Source organism: Panthera onca, chromosome X (assembly GCF_046562875.1).
Source record: "Panthera onca isolate mPanOnc1 chromosome X, mPanOnc1 haplotype 2, whole genome shotgun sequence".
NCBI classification, from domain to species: Eukaryota; Metazoa; Chordata; class Mammalia; order Carnivora; family Felidae; genus Panthera; species Panthera onca.
In genome coordinates this window covers 10,197,760-10,218,363 of record NC_138357.1, presented here as the reverse complement: position 1 = coordinate 10,218,363, position 20,604 = coordinate 10,197,760, and the positions used below count along the sequence as shown (strand labels likewise).

The 20,604-nt window shown below is 41.3% G+C and overlaps 1 long non-coding RNA gene across 1 annotated transcript in view; it reads left to right on the top strand.

The window, feature by feature from the left end:
* LOC145714593 (uncharacterized) overlaps positions 1-20,604 on the top strand; it is a 152,063-nt gene that overhangs the window by 5,847 nt on the left and 125,612 nt on the right. Inside the window, exon 2 of the long non-coding RNA XR_014136908.1 lies at positions 9,257-9,416. This is a non-coding gene — a long non-coding RNA (uncharacterized LOC145714593). The remainder of the gene's footprint in view (positions 1-9,256; positions 9,417-20,604) is intronic.

Here is a 20,604-nt window from a genome sequence, read left to right as displayed (position 1 = left end):
GTCTACTCACATAAGGTCTTCATGAGAAAACTGGCCTCAGTCTTGTGCCAGGGGATCACAGTATAGGAACAACTGTCATCACAGAGGATCCCCTGTATAGCTGTTGTATGTGCATAGCATTGTTGTTAATCACAGAATTTTGGTGTTTAAAGGGACCTTACAATTCTTATGGTTTAACCATTTCCAGTCAAAGCTGAAATATTCATCGATAAACACCCAATGCTGGAATAGACTCAATGATGGGGAGCTCACGGAGAGTAGAAGCTCCAGTGAATCACCTAGAAAATTAATTATGGAATTTTTGAAATCTTTACTGATGTGTAAATGTGAAAGAAACATAAAATTAGACATATGAGGACTTTACAGAATACGAAATTTGGAACCAGAAGGACTTGGGGTGAGATTCTTGGTAAACCATTTAATAGCTCTATGATTTAGGGCAGTTAACTTTTTAAAAAATGTTTATTTATTTTTGAGAGAGAGAGAGAGAGGAGAGAGAGAGGAGAGAGAGAGGGAGGGAGGGAGAGGCAGAGAAAGTGAGAGAGAGAATCCCAAGCAGGCTCCATGCCATCAGCACAGAGCATGAGGAGGGGCTCGGACTCATGAACCATGAGATCATGACCTGAGCCAAAACCGAGTTGGATGCTTAACGGACTGAGCCATCCAGGCACCCCGCAGTTAACATTTCTGAGTATTCATTGCCTCCTCTGTGAAATGGGTATATGACAAGCTCAATCTCCCTGAGTTTTATGAGGATTAACTAAGATACTGTTTACAAAACACCTAGAAGGGTGCCTTTCTGGCACAGACAGTTATTACTTCCTTTTACTCATAAGTCAAAGAAACTTCGAGATATTAAAAAAAATGCAGATTGTATATGCATTTTCTTTTTTTTAATTTTTTTTTTAATTTTTTTTAACGTTTATTTATTTTTGAGACAGAGAGAGACAGAGCATGAACGGGGGAGGGTCAGAGAGAGGGAGACACAGAATCCGAAACAGGCTCCAGGCTCCGAGCTGTCAGCACAGAGCCCGACGCGGGGCTTGAACTCACGGACCGTGAGATCATGACCTGAGCCGAAGTGGGCCGCTCAACCGACTGAGCCACCCAGGCGCCCCTGTATATGCATTTTCTACCTAAGTCTCTATAAGGATGATGAGTAGAAGAGGATGATGGGATTATTTGCTTGTTTTGCTTATTTTTAATTCTTTCAAAAGCTCGGAACCATTATGTTAAAATGAATCCATGGGTGCTTATACTTCCTGGTATCTTTTAGTTACTTTTCTATTTTCATCAATTATCCGGTTGTTAACCACTCATTTCAATAACAACCTCTACAGAGCTGAGCATGACGAACACCATCATTGTTTTTTAAAAGAGTCTTGCTTGCTAGATGAGATTCCAGTCTAGAATTTCATCTTCTGCACTCCAGAGCCACAAGAAGTGGGAAATACCATTGTTTCAGTGAGGTTCCTCGTAATGGCCCAGGAGAGAATATTAAAAATATATTTTCCTGAATCCTGTTACTGAATATCTTTTTGGGAAAACAGAGAGGGAGAAAGAAAAAGGGGGAAAAGGAACCACAGTATATGCGGCTGTTATTCGTACAATGTCATCTGTAGCATTATTTGTACCACATGTGCAAAAAAAGTTCAAGTGACTTAGGGGCACTAACTTTACCATTTTATCTGCAGAAAACATCTATTTTTAGAAACTTAGTGATTTAAAGAACTAGCATTCTTCTGTCCATAAGATTATTTTGTCATGAGAGTGGCATGTGTTGTGTTTAGAGAAAAGAAATTCAGATCTGACAGGATGTGATGCAATTATATCTAAGATCACAATCGAAGGATAAATTATGTATAAATTAATTCAATCCCCATCATCCAATAACTATTCAGACAGATACTACAGCCACGTATCTGCACTATTGCTAATTGACCTTTCTCAGGATACTCATTGTTGGAAATGTTGAACTCTAACTTATATTATCTGGATTCTGTTTGTATTTCCCCGTGGTAAAATATTCTAATGTAAAAAAAAAAAAAATGTTCAACGCATGACCTCCAACTTTTGCACTGAGTAAAAGTTCTTGGGCATTTTACTTCTTATAGCTGAAGCTACTCAATAAAATTTCATTTTTATTATCTTTATGGATGAAAGAATATCCAGAAAACCAAATCTATAGGATCCAAGTACTCAGGGCAATGAGAAAAAAAGTACAAACGGACCGTATAATGATGACTCCTCTCATTTCTCTGCTTGCGTTTCCAGAGATGTGAGTTTCCTGAACCTTGAAGGGAGAGGAGGCTCACCGATAGACACTCTCACTTCTCCTTGAGAATCTGTCCTCGGTGACAAGTAGCAGGGCTGGCCTGTGTTGGAGTAGCGGCCCGGGGAGCCTGGTCTTCCATTCCTACCCCTCTGTGGCCACTTAAAGAGGGTTTCTGGTCAAAAGTGTAGGACATGTCATTCTCCGGTGTAAAATTTGGTGAATGGTCAGACTTGCGTTGGTCAGTTGGCCAGTTGTGTCGTGCAAACCCAGAGACCTGTACCGATGGGTTGAATCTCTCTAAGCGCTAACATTTCAACCTGAAATTAAACAGATTGACCAAAGCTTCCATTTTGTTAATACGTGTGTGTAAAAAGTTGAAGGATTTTATAAAAGAGAGATTTCTAAAAGATGTCCTGCAAATAAAAGAAGTTGAATTTGGTGAACATATTGGAAACTACAAGGAAATAATTTCATACGTTAATTCCATAGTAACAAAGGACTGGCAAGAACTGGAAAGTGGATTTTAGCTCCAAAGGTAAATATTTTGGGGTCTCTTTTTCAGCTCATTATTAAATATTATTATATAAGATGTCTTCAATCCATTAGAGACTCTGCTTTTATCATTTATTGAGACTAGTGGCAAGAACAGATTGGCCCAGAGGGGAAGAATGGATGAAGAGAAACTAGCATAGCTATGCATATAACATATAAATTACACATGACCCTCAGGTAGGTTTTTTCCTCATTCAAATCATTACCCACTTCAAGTAATTCCGTTCTTTTTAACCATGCATTTTCCCCTCTTTCCCACTGACTGTGAAACACTTACCCTCAGAGCTTTTCTGGAAAAAGGCAGGCTTAACCTTCAGGGTTCCTAGAGAGCCACTTTTCATCTAATACCGCACAGACAAACTCTCCAAAATTAAAACAAACCAACACCACTCCCTCTTCCCATCCCCATCCCAATTGTTGACTTGGTAGCTGCACATTGAAAGGGTCAAAATGTATATTGAAAAATGAATTAACATATTTTACTCAATCTGTCCTGGGAATAGAACACTGCCTTTCCTTTCAGATTCCAAGAACTCTGTGAATTCAGGAACATATGAAGTTAAGATATGAGATAGCCCGACTGCAAGTAATCTGCTCAACCGTAAAGTTTAGTTCATTTTAAATCCTTATTGACTATCTGTTACACATCGAGGCTCTGAATACCAAGGTGAAAGGCACTGCCTCTGTCCTCCCAGATCTCTTAGTTTAGCGATAAAGCAGATGAGACCACACTGTAATAAATAATATTCTCGAATGTATTGAAGGGAAATGCCCTTGAACCACCAAACGCTCATTTTTAAACTTTACCAAAGTTCTCACTTTCATTAGCACTGAAATCCTATAGTTGAAGGCAGTCGTGGTAGGCTTCCATGGCGCATATTCAAGGAAATTAAGAAAATCGGAACATTGCCTTCCATCCAATGGCAAGGTCAACAACTTGTATGTCCTTCTGGAGATGACATAGTCCAAAACCTTGGTATTCCTCCAGAATACAGAGTCAAATTTACGGTGTGCCAGACATATTTGGAGAGGACATTAACAGGAAATGTTCTATAAAATAAGAAATTAAATCATTTGGAAGGGCCAGAAATTGAAACACCCAATATAACCAAAAGAAACAAAATGAAAGAAGACACCAAAACAATAGAATCTTTTCAAATTTGATGTCCAAACCGTGAAAGCTGCAAGAAGAATGACACACAAAAGAAGAGAAGCTCATGTTGTTTGGCTTCTCAAGTGGAACAGAGAACACAATATAACTGTCATCTCTACTTAATATATATAGAGAGGGACTGATCAGGACACAGCCACCAAAAAACCCCCAACTTCTTCTTGGGAAATAAGAGGTGCTGGAAATAATATCCTAAATATAAGCATGTCTGGTTTTACGTTATTACTCTTAGTATTATTTTTTACTGATATACACAAATTGCCACAATATTTCAATATTTCAATGGGTCATTTGAAAAACATTTCAAGAAAGAGAAGAATCTTACTGAAATTGTTTTACCAAGGCTGAAAAGTGGGTTCGTTTATATTTTTGGACCATTTTAGTAGGTCAAAACACATTGTAACTTGACTTTTAAAAAAAATACTTATTTTTGAGAGAGAGAGAAATAGGGCAGGGGAGGGGCAAGGAGAAAGAGGGTCCGAAGCAGGCTCCACGCTGACGGCGGAGTCAGACGCAGGGCTTGAACTCACAAACTATTGAGATCATGACCTGAGCCAAAGTCAGAGGCTTAACCAACTGAGCCACCCAGGAGCCTCATGTGAATTTGCTTCTTAGAGAGCTGTTTAGCCTTGGGACTCCTACAGCAATCTGACAGTGATGCCTTCTAATTGTTGTTTATGGATGTCACGGGGCTTTACACCTTTCTTCTTTCGTTTTTGTTTTTGGTTTGCTCTGACTCTCTTTTCTAACGTGGTATTTAATCTGTGCTTTTGCTCAGTCCACCACCGATAAAGAATTCTTGAGGGGATGTTGCATTTGGATTTGAGCAGAGATTCATTAGAACTCTGAGAGTCAGGATTACTGAAGAGCCATCAGTCTTCTCCTTTCCGATGCTTCACGGCATAAACAGCCCCCACCCCACCCCTACTTGCTCCCTCTTCCAGAAAAGAAGGAAGATAGAAGGAAAGCCAGAAAGGCAGCCATTGGCATCTTACCCTGAAATCCTGTTTTGCTATTCAATCTACTTGAGGTTTAAGTTTTTCTTCATGAAATCATTTGGGAAGAAAAACAACACATTTCCCTGCTGTTCTGCTGTATTATTATTTGACTGATTTTCAGTTTATTAGTCATTCATCTGGATTGGTGCCTGTGTATTTTCCCAAAGGTTTAATATGGAAAATTATTTCTCTGGCCATATTAAACCTTAGCCAAAACTTATATCTTTTTTCATAGCTAAGAAGCTTCACAGATACTTTCTTATCAATGCTCCTAGTACTCTTGTAGATCATAATAAAATACACTGCAATAACACAGTTTATAATATAAGAAACAGACTAAAGCAAACTTGATTAAGGTGACATTGATTGATAAGGCAGGAGCTAGGAAAGAACAAAAATAAACAAACAAACAAAAAATCCTGGGTGTCCTGGTTCTCTCAGTCTGATGCGCTGTGATGTTCTTCCGTGACTCTGTAAGGCAGGTAACTGTAATACTGTCATCATGGACGAACAGAAGAAGGGTCTTGGGATGCTGAGAGCAGGTGGCTTTGGAATCAGCTGCTACTGTCAGGGTCAAGAGCGGTCGTTGGGCACTGCTGACAGGTTCAGCGATCCTACGTCCCTTCTATCTCCTCCCAACTTGCAGTCTCTCTCGGGCAGAATTCAACCCCTTGGCGAAACTTAAGAGGGTGCCAGCTAGCAAAGGAGAAACGGAATTCGCAGAGTCCCAGGGCCAGGGTCAGAGAGCGTGTGCATCTGGACCATCCACTCTTGGGTGGATACTTAGTATCCACATCCATCCTTCTACACCTGTTTACCTTCCATACGACAACACTCTATGCTTTCTGTCCTTCCTCAAATGAAGTTGCTTCTTCCTTTCGTCAGTGCAAAGTTCCAACAGTCATGTTGTCCATCTCTGGCTGCCATTCAATACTCTTCTCATTGCACCTAAACATGATATAATCTAAAGACTAATTGTAATTAATTTCCAGCACCCATCCTTATATAAAACAACAAGGGGAGAAGAGGAGAGGGCGACAAATTGTGTGTGTGAATCTATGTACAATTGTTACTACGCAATATATATTTGTGTGTGCGTTTATACACACACACACAACAAGCAAGGTTGTTATGAAAGCTGCTACAGTTTTTTTCTTTCATGAGGCTGTAAATAATATAAGTACTTTCTACACCACCCCTTCCAGGTTTCCTTTGCTCTAAGTCAGGACTCAACTAGGTGTTCCTTCCCTGACACGGTGTCCCAAACCTTCGCTCTTGAAAACTGAATTCTTAGTCCTGTCCCTCTCCTTTTTAAAAAACATTAGTTTTCCATTAGGCTTTTCTTTCTTTTTAATGTTTGTTTATTTTTGAGAGAGGGAGAGAAAGAGAGAGACAGAGACAGAATCTGAAGCGGGCTCTGCACTGACAGCAGAGAGCCCGACAAAGGGCTCAAACTCACGAACCGAGAGATCATGACCTGAGCTGAAGTCAGACGCTTAACTGAGCCATGCAGCCGCCCCTCCATCCATCTTTTCTATTGGTCATGAAAGTCTTAAGAGGCAGCATGGTAGTACTGGGAAGGCAGGTCCAAACATAAGGCTTTCTGCTTATGTTGTGTTACGGCAATCAAAATTATCCTCGGTAATCAGGATTAATCTTCTGCAAGGGAGAAGGTGTAAGCGTCAGGTGACTTTCACTGGCGTGTCGTTCAATAGTATCAGCTAATGAAATCACGGCTGTTTTTGATCCAGCGTTCCAGATCTCCTGGCCTGTTACGGCCACAGGAGGCAACATGAACTGTATCCTGGAGACTAGTAGCACACGTTGTCCTGGGCACCCTGGTGAAAGATGTGGGTAGCTCAGCAGACTGATGTTGCTTAGACTTTTTTTTGGTAAAGACTGAAAATAATTGTAGTGATTTCCAAGACTACATTCACCTCTCATTTGTGATAATAAGACACTAAGACTATGTCTAGTTGATTACAGGACAGCAGGTAGATTTGACAATTAAATAATGGGTCGGTTTAGGGAAAACCACACTGGCTTTCCACAAGTTCAATACCTTTGGCCCATGCGGGCTGTCTGAACCTTCCTCTTTTTTCCCTTACAGAGGCTTCACGCACTACGTTGCGTTTCTCTCATCTCTTTTGTGTGTGCCGTCCCCTGTAGCCCACGAAGGTCCTCGTCACGATAAGACTAGCTGCAGAAGAGGACTTAGCAGTTTCTCTCCTTTTTGTCCCCTTGAATATCCTTCTTTTTTTAAATTTTTCAACGTTTTTAATTTATTTTTGGGACAGAGAGAGACAGAGCATGAACGGGGGAGGGGCAGAGAGAGAGGGAAACACAGAACCGGAAACAGGCTCCAGGCTCCGAGCCATCAGCCCAGAGCCTGACGCGGGGCTCGAACTCACGGACCGCGAGATCGTGACCTGGCTGAAGTCGGACGCTTAACCGACTGCGCCACCCAGGCGCCCCTATCCTTCTTAATTAAAGTGCTTTCCTGTTAATTACTAGAGAGAAAAGATTGACGTAAATCGAAGTACCATCGCTTCAATTCGTTTAATCATTTTTGAACACTTGCTTCGTGCCAGGCACTATGCTAAACACTAGGATTTTAGCAGTAGAACCAAACAGTCCAGGCCCTCATGGAGATTACAGCTTTGGGAAATCACATGATGGTGGTTAGATAGATCTCAGATATCTTTCAGCTATTATCGTCATTGTCCCTGTTCTGTAATTTCTTGCTCTCCTGCAAGATTACGATACTATCTATGTAAATCACCACCACCCAGTTTGATATTAAAAGATCATTTGAAATCAGAACTGTCTCAAAAGAATTGTAACCTATTGTCGTTGGCTGTCGGGCTTAACTGCTTAGACTCCAGTCCACAGTGGTAGATTCAGGTTTGCGCCATCATTATACTTGGGGAGTTTGGTTATAATTTTGAGTTTGTGGAAATTTCTCTGTCTTTCCAGGATCATTTTCGTAATCTCAGAGTACGTCCCTGTCTGCCACCTAAAGTTTGCTTTTATGATCTCCTTGCTTAAGGCAAGTGGCTTCCTGCCTGCCTACGTTTCTTTCATCTCTCTGGGAAGTCTCCAAATCCAAGAAGTCTTACTCTCTTTCCTGTTTCTGGCCTCTACACTAAATGAATAATTTTTCCCTAAAAAAACACTAGGTAACCATATTTTCAGACTGGTTCTGTATTCAAGCAAACTGAGACTTCTTTCGCTTCTTGTTCTAGGTTAATGGACCTTCATCCGTTGTCTTGATCTCTCTATGCCTCTTGTGCATTAATTATCATCGAACTTGCTTTGTATCAGGCACCGTTTTAGGTGTTTTTGTCTGATGTGTAATTCTACCTTATCCTCATGACAACCTGATGAAGAAGGTGATTCCACTAGCTCCATTTTATAGAAGAGGGAACTGAGGTCCAGAGAAGGTGAGATGAGCTGCTCTAGGTGATCCTAGTGGCTGGTGTATTTTTGTTTTCAAGGTCTTGCTCCTTCCATCTTGTGAGATAACCCACAGCTGTAGCATATGGATTCTTTGTACAATAGGCTTCGTTCGTGACACGCGGTGCTTGTAATAAAGAAGGCGATCATTTTGTTCTGTTCTCTGTTGGACGTGCCACTCTGACTCCTGTATTTCCCGAGGGATATTACAGCCAGAAAATACCCGGGAGGGAACCTTTAAGTTGGGAAAGCACATCAGATGAGAAGCCACTGAGGAGACGGACGGTGTCTCACCTGTAAATCTGGAAGGGTAGTTGTCTAGAGTCCTTTGGAGGCATATCTTATAGGAAAGGGATTCAATTTCTGTACGTTTACAGAGGGGAGAACTATTCTCCATAAAGGCGTGCCAGAGAGAAGAATGTGTTTGAACTCACATTAAGGTAGACTCTTAGGATTCGAATCGTCCCCAGGTGGAATGAATGGGCTGCAGCAGCAGAGTTAGTTACCTGTTTGTTGCAGGCTTCAGTCGGCTGAGACATCACTTTTGGGGAACATTGAAGAAGAGATCCAGTATTGAATTAGTCACGTCTAATGAAATGCATTGATATATGATAAATACCTAGCATATGGGCACACAACAAATGCACCGTTCATGCCCACTCTTTCCAGAAGGCAGATTGACAGTTCTCATCTTTACTCACTGCCTGAACCTTTCCTTACCCTTTGACCAAACCTAACCACTTCTTACCTTTTTCTTTTGTTTTGTTTTGTTTTGTTTTGTTTTTTGTTTTTCTGCATCTCTAGGTAGTTGCCTCTGTTGCTCCCTTTGCCTGGAAGCCTTACCTAGTCCCATCCATGCCTTTGGAAATCACGCGAAAATGCTTCGAGCTGGATCCCCAATGTCGTCACCTCAACGAAAGCCTTTCCCTGAGCTGTTTAACCGACCGTGCTTCCTCAAAACAGTGTAAGTAGTCACTACCTTTTAGAGTCGATCGTACCTAAGTCTTTCCCCCATCAACTCGTAGACTTCTCATGGGACCGTTGTCTTAATCCGTGTTTGTATTTGTCTCCTCCTCTTCTCCATGCCCGGCAGCATGTGGGTTATATATCCCAGCACCAGGCACAGTCTGGGTGCTCAGTGCATGTTGGGTGAATGGAATGGAATGATAGGTCATCGGGTTAAAAGGTTAATACGTAAAGATGTGGACCTGACTCAGCGGTAACTGGTCAGAAGTCCTAAGACTGAGCCTCATTCGGGGTGAGCAGCTGATAGACATTTGGGGACCCTTCTCTGGAAAATCCATCTCAAGGTACACACATAAAGGTCCAGTAAAAGGACTGGAAAAATAAAGAAAAACAAGTCGGAGCCCGTTTAGGTTTTTACACCCAAACTGCTCACACCTAGAGGCAAGGGCTTGTTTGTCTTCACTTGGATTTCTTTGCCAGTGGCTGTGACCTGCAGGGAGTTTTTCTCTTCTTCCCTTTGCCTCTCAGTGAATAATTACAGCTTCCGTGCTCTGTACTAAATCAAGGTATCTCAGAAGAGCAGGCTAAACCACTGTTTCCTAGATAACTTCTAATACTTATCAGTGAATTATGGTGATGACAGCATCAGAATTTTAAATGATTTTTGTAGCCCCTCAAAATACATCCCATTGTAGTTCCATGCAAATTATCGTAGAAGGTTTCTGGTGGTAAATTCAAAGTAGTTGAATCATCTTTTCTTTAAATAATTTTTAATCAGCCAACATTATACAATCTTGCATGCAATTAAAAATGTCATAGATGGTGGCTGAGGAATCTTTATGTTTCAGCAATTTAAAAATCTATGTCTGGCTTTGAGTTTTTTTGTTAAATCCCAGCGCTTTTGTTTTTCATCTGTTTCGAGCTTATGATAGGCATCTAGGCAAGACCAGTTGCGGAGATTAGCAACTGTTGTAGGTAGAGTTAAGCCCACGAATTACTACTGCATATTCATTTGTATTTACTTTCATTTAGGCATGTAAAATCACAACTTAATTAAGCAAAGGTTTTTTGTTTTTTGGTTTTTTTTGCAATAATCAGTTCTACCACGAAGCACAAAATACTCTTTTTTCGTATTTGCAACAGATCTCATTTCATTCTTTATTCTCTGTCTCTATTTTCCCTTGTCCAGGCTTTTTTTACATTAAATGTTTTTGGCCACCCTAGCCCACTAAACACCCCCGAAGTTCCACAATTTCTGCTGAGTTTACCCAGATTGCTCATGGAAGAGCCAACCTTTCGCTCTTCCAGCCCTGTGGGGTCATACGGCTTCTTCACATGCTTCACAATCCACCTACTCATGTAGTTTTCTCAAATGCTATTGGACGGTGTTTTCTTTGTGATCATTCTTCTCTGGACACGTCTTGGTTTGATGATTTGATTCCATGTTTGGGTTTTTAATTCTTTTTTTTTATTGTCTGATAAAGGTTGCGAGGTTCCAAGAAACCATCCGCGTGATTCACTTTGCATAAGGCCGTGCAAAATTAGGCTCCCAATAATTTTTAATGATGAATGCTCCCTTTTAAAGGGCAAACAAGAACTGTGGTCCTTTCAATTTAATATCGATTGCTGGCTAGGTTTGCTTCATTGTGCTGTAAGGGATTTGACTGGATTAGTATTTGTCCTGTTATGACTTGTTATGATGTGTTTCCGGAAAAGAGAAGAAAGGGAAAGGAAAACGTCTTCATAGGTTTCTTGCATTGTTTGTTCTGTGGCTGACTCAACATTAGGAAGCTTGCTTCCACTTTAGTCTATAACCGTATCCTAGACCAAAGATGTATACGGTCAGGTCAAAGAACGTGTTATCGTTGAGTACGCTCAGATGTTAGCGAAAGCTGTGTTCCAAGCGTATCGCACTGTGTACACTAAGGTCATGACCGCTCACACCAACAGCGACTGTTATCGGGCACTTAGAAAAGAGTGCACATCACATAGCTCGTCAATGTACTCAGATGGTTAAAATAAACCCAACGCCTCAGTCTTGGTATGTTGTGACAGTCCACGCCAAGAAGGTAAACAGAGTTTATAAAAAGTTCCTTTTCACGTGTTCTGTGTGAAATCTGCTGGCACCTTCAATTTTGACTAACTATTTAAATACAGCTTCCTCTATCACAGCTGGTTGCCTGTGAATGAGAAATATTTAAATACACTGCTAAATTTTCTAAATGGAATTTTTAGAAATTCCACATTATGCATCTGGATATGCAATTTCAGCTAAATCATAATACAGCATAGTAGTAATATATTTCTTACTTTTGGTAATTACTTTATTAGCTAATTAGTATTAAAACAGATTGCCAGAAGACCTAATATGATTTCTTAACTGCTGCTTAGTGTTAAAGAGTAAAACTGCTACCACTGGTAATTCACTGGGAGATTTTTAAATGTTCTTGTCACAGTAATAATAATTATAAATGAGTTGAAGTTAGATTCTTATATTCTTACAGCATGGCGGTGGGATGGGCCTCACAACCTTTTCGAGAGAAATGAATGACTATAATATTTAACCACCCTAACCAGTTACCTGGGATGAATTTGACGAGCCTAGGACAGCTAGGAAATTTTCCAGCAAGATCGATAGGTCCAATAGTATAAAGAGGCCACATTTTTAACTTAATTTTTTATCTTTGTCTACTTCCTACTGCCCTTAGCACAGTTCATTGGCCATAACAGGTAGTCAGATAAGGTTTGCTGAATGAGCGAATGGGTCTCTAGGGGTCCGAGATCTGTCCAGAGCGGGGGTAGGGTACATAGATGCTAAGTGTTTACGTACCTTTTTCTCTATCCCCTGGGAAACATGAACGTTTGGGCGGCTTGCATACATTTTACGTAAGTCAGAGGTCAAGTCAGCTGTGTATCGAGTGGGGACCCTGCCCTTAAAAAGGTACATTTGGCTAAAGTGACAAAAAACATGGAGTGTTCGAAAAATGAGTTTTCTATATGCAGATACTTGTAATAAGAACATTCATGCTGGAAATCTTTCACATATAGCTTCCAGAAACAAATTTTGAAAACGTTCACCATCGGCTTGATACAGGACTCCTCGGTCATCTTGCAGCTACATGGGTGTCCCAGTGTCTTTTTCCCCCGAAAGCTCTCCGGTAACCTTTGGTAGAGGGCTCACAGATGTGGGTTTTAAGCACGGCCCTTCATTTTACTTGCTGTGTGGCCTTGGCCACGCAGCTACACGTAATCTCTTTGGGGTTCAACAGCTTCACATATGAAATAGGGCAATACTATCATCCATACCACAGGCTTATGGCGATCATTAAGTGAAGTCACATACGTAAAGCACCTCTCACGTTCTCATTGTCCAACGTATGCCAGTTTCCTGGCACCCGCTTACCACAAAACGTCTGCATGCGCGGCTGTGAGAGTCTCTCACTCAAGCCCGTGAACCTTTATCTCAGTAGCATTGTTTTGTTTTCCAAAATCACTTTAAAATCTATGTACGTGCTTCAAAACCTGATGCAGTTCTGTTGTTCAGAATCGCTTCGTTGGTTTTTAAAGATTAAAGTTTTTTTAAGAGGTGAAAGTCGTGTATATTTCAAGCGCACAACCCGATGATTGGCTAGCCATATACACAGCGAAATGATTGCTACAGTCAAGCCAATGAACATGTCTCCTCACATAGTTGGCATTATTGTGTTTGTGATGAGGGCACCCGAAATCTACTTTCCTAGCAAATTTCCAATATTCAGTGTAGTGTTATTAACTGTAGTCACCATGCTGCACACCAGATCTACAGACGTATTCCTCCTACATAACTGCAACATTGTACCCTTTGGGAAGTATCTCCCTATTTCCCCCACCCCTTCACCCCTGGTCACCGCCATTTTTTTTTTTTTTTTTTTTTTTTTTTTAGAGAATCTCTTTCTTGTTAGTCGGTATACTATTTGCCAGCCAGTGATCTCACCACCCAAAAGGAAGCATTATCACAACTTGTTTACTTTTGTTCACACATCATCACGTTTACATGGCGGGTCTATTTTATTAAGCTCCTCAAACGTAACAGAACAGCCAGGGAACACTCAACCAAGTTTTTAGATAAAATGGATGTCATTTCCGCTATTCACGGGTTGGTCTCATAAGGCACAACAAATGGAACTTGCAAAGTGTCTTGGTCACATCTGGAAATCATTACATCGCTGCGTTCCGCAGATGCATCCTCTCAAGTAACCTCAAGGCATTTACCAATGAACGCAATGGAAGAATAAGGCTCAATTGGCCTTCGGACCCTGCTGCGCAGATGCAGCAGACTTGACTGAGTTCTGAGGAAGGGGCCAGTGTTTACTCAGTTCAGGGGACCATACATTTGAAGACTGCACTGCGTAGTACAGTGACTCTCTCAGATATTATATTTGGTAGGGGCCAACTTTGTGACGCTCTCAGAGAGGGAGAGTGTCCAGTTGCCTTAGGGCCAAAGCCAGGGTGATGAGGCATAATCCCCATGAAGAAAGCTTTAGTGGGTTAGAGACGGGTTTGTTAGTTAGTGAAAGATTAGTGATTGCCTAGGGGCATAGAAGATAAGGCACAAGGCCAGCTCCTGGAGAAGGAACTGGGTGGCTAATCAGAATAAAAGGCACACGTAGAAAATAAAACGGGACAGTGCTCCTAGGGTATAAGCCACTGTAGGGAAATCCCATGGCTACAAATGGGACGATTAACTATGAATGATCAGTGCTAGAGATCTTTTTGAAATGAGAGGTGAATCTGCTCTGGTCAGGTAGGTGTCCAAGTGAGGGATGTGGGTGAAGGAACACTTACTGCAACACATCAAAACGTAGGTACTTATGTCATATTGTTCTGGGCCCCTTGCTGGAATAGAAAAAAAATCCAAAAATTCATATGGAATCTCAAGGGACCTTGAATTGCCAACCGATCTCGAAAAAGAACAAAGTTGGAGGCCTCACACGTCCTGATTTTAAAACATATTACAAAGCTAAGACAATCAAAGCGGTGTGGTGCTAAAATAAAGACAGACGCGTAGATCAGTGGAATAAAAACCCTAAAAATAAACTCTCACATATATAATAAAATTATCTTCAACGAGGGTACTAAGACCACACAACTGGGAAAAGAACAGTCTCTTCAACAAACGGTGTGGGGAACACTGGATATCCACACACACCAAAGAGTGAAGGTGGACCCTTACCTTACACCACATACAAAAATTAACTCGCAGTGAATTAAAGAGCTAAACTAAACGTAAGACCGAAATCTCTAACACTCCTAGAAGACAACAGAGGGGAAAATCTCCATGGCACTGGTGTTGGAATAGTTTCTTGGGTATGATACCAAGAGCATAATTGACAAAAGCAGAAACAGATAAAGGAGACTTCATTGGACTTAAAAACTTCTGCACATTAAAGGAAACAACAGAGTGGAAAGGCAACCTATGGAATGACAGAAGATAGTGTATCTGATAAGTGGTTTATATCCAGAATATATAAAGAACTCCCACAATCCAACAAGGAAAAACAAGTAACCTGATTTTAGAAATGAGCAAAGGACCTGAATGGGAATTTCTCCAAAGAAAACATACACATGATCAACAAGCGTATGAAAATATGGCCAACATCACAATCATGAGAGAAAGGCAAATCAAAACCACGGTGAGATATTACCTCACACCCATTAGGATGGCCACTATGGAAAAACCAGGAAATAACGAGTGCCGGCAAGGATGTGGAGAAAACGGAACCTTGTACGTTGCTGGTGGGAATGTACGATGGTGTCGCCACAATGAAAATAGTATGGGGGTTCCTTAAAAAGTTAGAAATAGACTTATCGTATGATCTAGCAATCCCACATCTGGATATATATCCAAAGAATTGAAATCAAGATCTCAAATAGATATTTGTACACCCATTTCACTGCAGTATTCACAACATCCGAGAGGTAGAAGCAGTCCAAATGTCCATTGTCTGGTGAATGGATGAAGAAAAGGAATATACATACAACGGAATATTATCAGCCTTTAAAAAGGAATGAAATCCTGGAACGGCTGGGTGACTCAGTCGGTTAAGTGTCCGACTTCGGCTCAGGTCATGATCTCATGGTTCGTGGGTTCAAGGCCCGCGTCGGGCTCTGTGCTGACAGCTCAGAGATTGGTGCCTGCTTCGGATTCTGTGTCTCCCTCTCTCTCTGCCCCTTCCCCACTCATGCTCTGTCTCTCCCTCTCTCTCAAAAATAAATAAACAAAAAAAAAAAAAAAAAAAAAAAGGGAAGGCAATCCTGTCATATGCTACAACATGAATGAACCTTGGGGACATTTTGATGAATGAAATAAACCAGTTGCAAGAAGACAAATACTATACGATTCCACTTATACGAGCTATCCAGACTGGTCAACACCTTGGAAACAGAAAATAGAATGGTTGGTTGTCAGGGGCTGGGGGAAGAGAAAACGAGGACTTGTTTGACGGGTTCATTGTTCCAAGCCTCTGTGGCTGCGGTTACGACTATAGCAAACAAAATGGATAGTAAAGCCTCAAAAAACGAAGGGCTTGCATATGTGCTCTGTGTGAACCAGGTTGCTTCACGCTATCCAAAGGTCACACAACCAGTTAGCTGTGAGCTGGAAGCCAGACCTGATTATGGATCCAAAGGGTTTTCCTCTGGAGTTTCTCTCTCCCACCTTACCCTCTGCTAGCGTGGCACCTGGCACACAGGGACTCCTCTAGTAAAAATTCTGGAAGAAATGAATGCCTCCCACATGACCTAATCACTTCCCTCCTTTGTTAGCTGAGGGAAAAGAAAATATTTTCCTCGGTCTTCTGGAAAGGTACCAGACCAAGCAATTCTGTATGTAAATAATATGGCCGCTGCTTAATAAGGTGCACCTGACATAATGGCACTAAAATATCTCAAAAGACAAAATTCTGGAAAGAGATAAAAAAATAACTAAAATGGAGCGTCGTCATGTCTCCATTGGAGACAGCCTCCACCGAATGTGGTTTTGAACCTGTGGGATTCCCTACGGTGCGTGCCTTGCCCCCAAATACATGTTTGCTACTGATTTAGAAGCACATTCAACGTGATAATTTTGGAACCTTTGGCTTTCCTCAGAGTAGTTCCAAAATCTATTATGTTATATATTTCTTTCAGCCACCAGGTGGCATGTGCTTTGTTGCTGAAATATACAATTAAAATGTATAATAAAAATGTATCCTGAAGAGAGAAATTATAGCAAGTCTTACATATCTAACAAAAAATAATGATAGTGGACTTGCCATGAATTCAATCAGCAAAAACCTACATGCTACTCAATTTGACAGTCATGAGCATGCTACCTGGAGACCTGAGGAACTTTAGCGTAGACCTTTGTCCTCGCAAAGAGCTCACAAATAAAATTTTAACTGATTTCAAATAGCTGAGCATAATTATCTGAAATTATACTTTCTTCACTTAAGGCATTGATTTCGTTAGTGACCTGGTCTTGTAAGACGGAGGTAAAAAAAAAATCTATTTTCTCAATTCTATTATGATTTGTGACCCTGCTTATCCATGATAAAACCTCACACCAGTACAAATAAAGGCAAAGATATGCTTCACGTGAAGAAAACTGCCCAGTATTAAGACAAAAAATAGAAGGCAATTACTCATTTTATTTTCAAAAGCCATTCTACACAAGGATTCACAGCAGCGTTGCCCAAAAGAGAGAATTTTTTAATTTAACTCCTCATCCGACATCACGAGGAAGGGAAAGAGGCCAACCAGGGGCTTACGAAGTTGTACCAGCCCTCTGGGGCTGGACGAGCCTTTGGGAATGTGGCAAGATACAATCAACCGTTTTTTCCCCCTCTCGATAGTTTATTTTTCTTTCTACCTCCAATCCCAAATGCAAGTAGCTAAACCTTTTTGTATTCACCATTCAGGAGAGCCATCTGCCAAGGCACAAAGCAGGGGAAATGGTTTTCTTAGTCTTGGTTTCCAAAATCTTATACTCCTAAAGAATGGCTGTGACTACTGACATAGGAAAAAAAAAAAAAAAAAAAAAAAAAGATACACGAGGGAAAAATAGCATTGTATGAGCAAGGGAGCTGAGGAAACAGGTTTTTCTCAGAGGCTAAAATAGATCTCCATGGGTAGAGAGGAGTGAGGCATTTGCAGCTCCCAGCGAAGGATGTCGATACTCCGCTTCCCAGGTAGAGAGCTCTGGGGAGGTGCCACACTCCAAAGAGAATGAATGGTTTGGGGTATGTTTAGACACAAGGCGCCTTAGAGACAGCTTCACGCACGGGGATTTGTCCGCCTCAAAGTAGCGGGGAGACAGTGGAAAGGGTCCTGTGTGCTAAGGGAAAACAGTCCTTTTCCATGACATAAAATATTTTCTAAAATGGGCAGACAGTTGGGTCAATGAGCATGCACAGAACTTACTATAAGGGAGTCTGAGAAGTGCCCAGGTAGAGGCTAGCACAGGATATTGCCAAAGCACGTGAAGGAACAAGGGAGCTACGTAACACCCCCAGACAGAAATAAGCCTCACCTAGATAGGCTTTTATTGTCTGTAGTCGTCAGTACTCGTGGGTGGGCGTGTTCACGTAGCTTGGTGCTCTTCGGTACCCGATTTATTCTTGGACGTAACCAGGAGGGTCTCCTCAACCCAGGTAGCTATTCGTAACACCACTCAAGGGGTCTTGAACTTGAGGCTTCATGAGAACGAGAATGCCTGTTGGGACTGTGCCCACACTCTGGAATTAGAATCTCATGTCTACATAATTATGTATAATAAACTCTGCAGGGACTGCAGAGGGCTCTGATCCTGTTTCCAGAATGGCGGGGAGAAGAGCTCTCATCCTTTCTAAATTGATTCTTCTGGCCCATGAATCCTGGTTTGTGTTGGAATATCTATATCTTATTTGGGCTACCTTAATTACTGATCTCAGACGGTTCTTAATCTTTGCTCACCAACACCAGGGATGGCTACCTAATGGCATGGGTCTTCATGTCTCTGACCTGAATACCTCGGGATTGGTGGCCCTTTTCTTTGAAAGCTACAATAGTAGAAAGAGCTGTTTAACATTTGTTGGGTATGAACTATGTGTGACAATCCCTTCTAGGCATTATACGTGTATTACTTATTTTAGTACTCGTCACACACAATGTGTGGTTCTCTGACATGAAGAGTCTCCCTTAATTTCAACCGAAACTGGAAACAGATCCCCGATTTTGCTGTCGTGGCATTTCGTGGTCAACACCATTAAAAACTCCCACAAGCAAGCATGGGTTCAGGACTTGACTGTGTACCCACTTCACGTTCGACATCATGGAGATGATACCAGGATTAGCTATTCCTGGAGGAGTAAGAGAAGGCTTCATAAGTAAAGTTACGCTTCAACTTTGACTTATAAGGTGACTAGCAATTTGATGTGAGGGGTAGGGATGAGAATAGCCCACCAGAGGGAGCGGTATGTATAAAGAAAGATCTCTAGAACGGGAGTGCTTGGCTTATTTTAGGAATGGCAAACATTTGGTTCATCGTGTATAGTGAAGGGGATGTGCAGAGGCATGCACCTGAAATCCATACCCCCTGGGGCTCATGAACCAAAGCAAACCACTCAGCTAGTGAGCGAGCCTAGGCGGCTGTCCAGCCTCCCCACGCCCCACTGGTGGTTCCCTACTCACTGTTACTTAACATAATAGCTCCCAAAGAGTGGCAAAAATAAAGTTTCTTTACGGAAAAGAAAAAGGCTGGAAAAGAAAGTCAAATGCTAGAGCTGTTGAGGGAAATGTAGGATCCAGTCAAGTCAAGTTCCTTAGTCCAAAAACAGAAATTGTGAGCAAACGTAATTAATGGTATGTAGAATTTAGTAGCCGTTTGAACTTATGGCATAAATAGGCCCAGTAAATGCTCAAGATGGGAACAAGAAAAAGTAATTCAAAGAACTACTCCTCGGCACCCCATTAACAATTCAGCGAAAACTTTAAAAATGGCATTTAACTTCCAGTTAGATGTTTTACAGCATGTTAAGAGGGAAAGTATTTACAATAATGGCTTCTTGCATAGTTGGAATACACTAAGTCTTAGACCTGATTCCTCCGAAATGTACAAAGGTCCATTGTAACCCAATTTTGTGTCCCTCTGTGTCTCACCAAATATTAACTTCAAGTTATTTTCCAAGCTTTCACATCACTCTCAGATGCATTCCTTATGATAACTGCTTAATCTGATGCCATACCAATATAATTCTTGCCATATGCTGAGATCTCTGGCTGAACATTTAAGTTGTTTACGGGTTTTGTTCCATTAATCAAAAAGGTGACCATAGACATTTTAATAAAACAAACTTACACAACTTTGTTTTTCTGATTAGTCGCTTAGAATAAATTTCCACATGCCGAATTGTTGGGCAAACGGGGAGGAATGTTCTGTGTCTCTTGACAGGGGCCACACATTCTCCACGGAAAGGGCTGCATTCACGTGGTGCTGGCCATAAATGGGCACACTTCTCGCAGCCTGCCCAGTGCTGGGATTTACCATTATATTTATGTTTCCTTTTTTTATTATATCAAAAATATCATGGATTTCCTTTTTTATTATATGTGAGTCTCATTTTGTTAAAGTTTGCATTTCTTTTTTAAAAATGTTTATTTATTTTTGAGAGAGAGAGAGAGAGAAAGAGAGAGGGAGACACAGAATTTGAAGGAGGCTCCAGGCTCTGAGCTGTCAGCACAGAGCCCGACGTGCGGCTCAAACTCACGAACCACGAGATCATGACCTGAGCTGAAGTCAGATGCTTCACTGACGTAGCCACCCAGGCCCCCCTAAAGTTTGCATTTCTCTAACTCCTTAGCCAAGTTGAACTTACATTTTACGTATATTTGCTTTTTGTATTTCTTGTGAGAACTGACCCTTCAGGTCAATTGATAATTTATTGGCCTGAGATTTGGGGGTCACTGCCTACCTGTCTTCATCCATATGGCTCTCGTCTGGGTAGTTACCACAGTTATCCAGTATACTTTGCATTCACAGACACGATTTGATGCATATCTATTCTCCACTGGCTACTGTTGCCCATTAAGCAAGTCATTTGTGAAAAGGAAAGAAGTAGAGGGGTGTAGACTTAAAAAAAAATGCCATCATTAAGGAAGTTAATAAGTGATGAACAATAATCACCGACCTT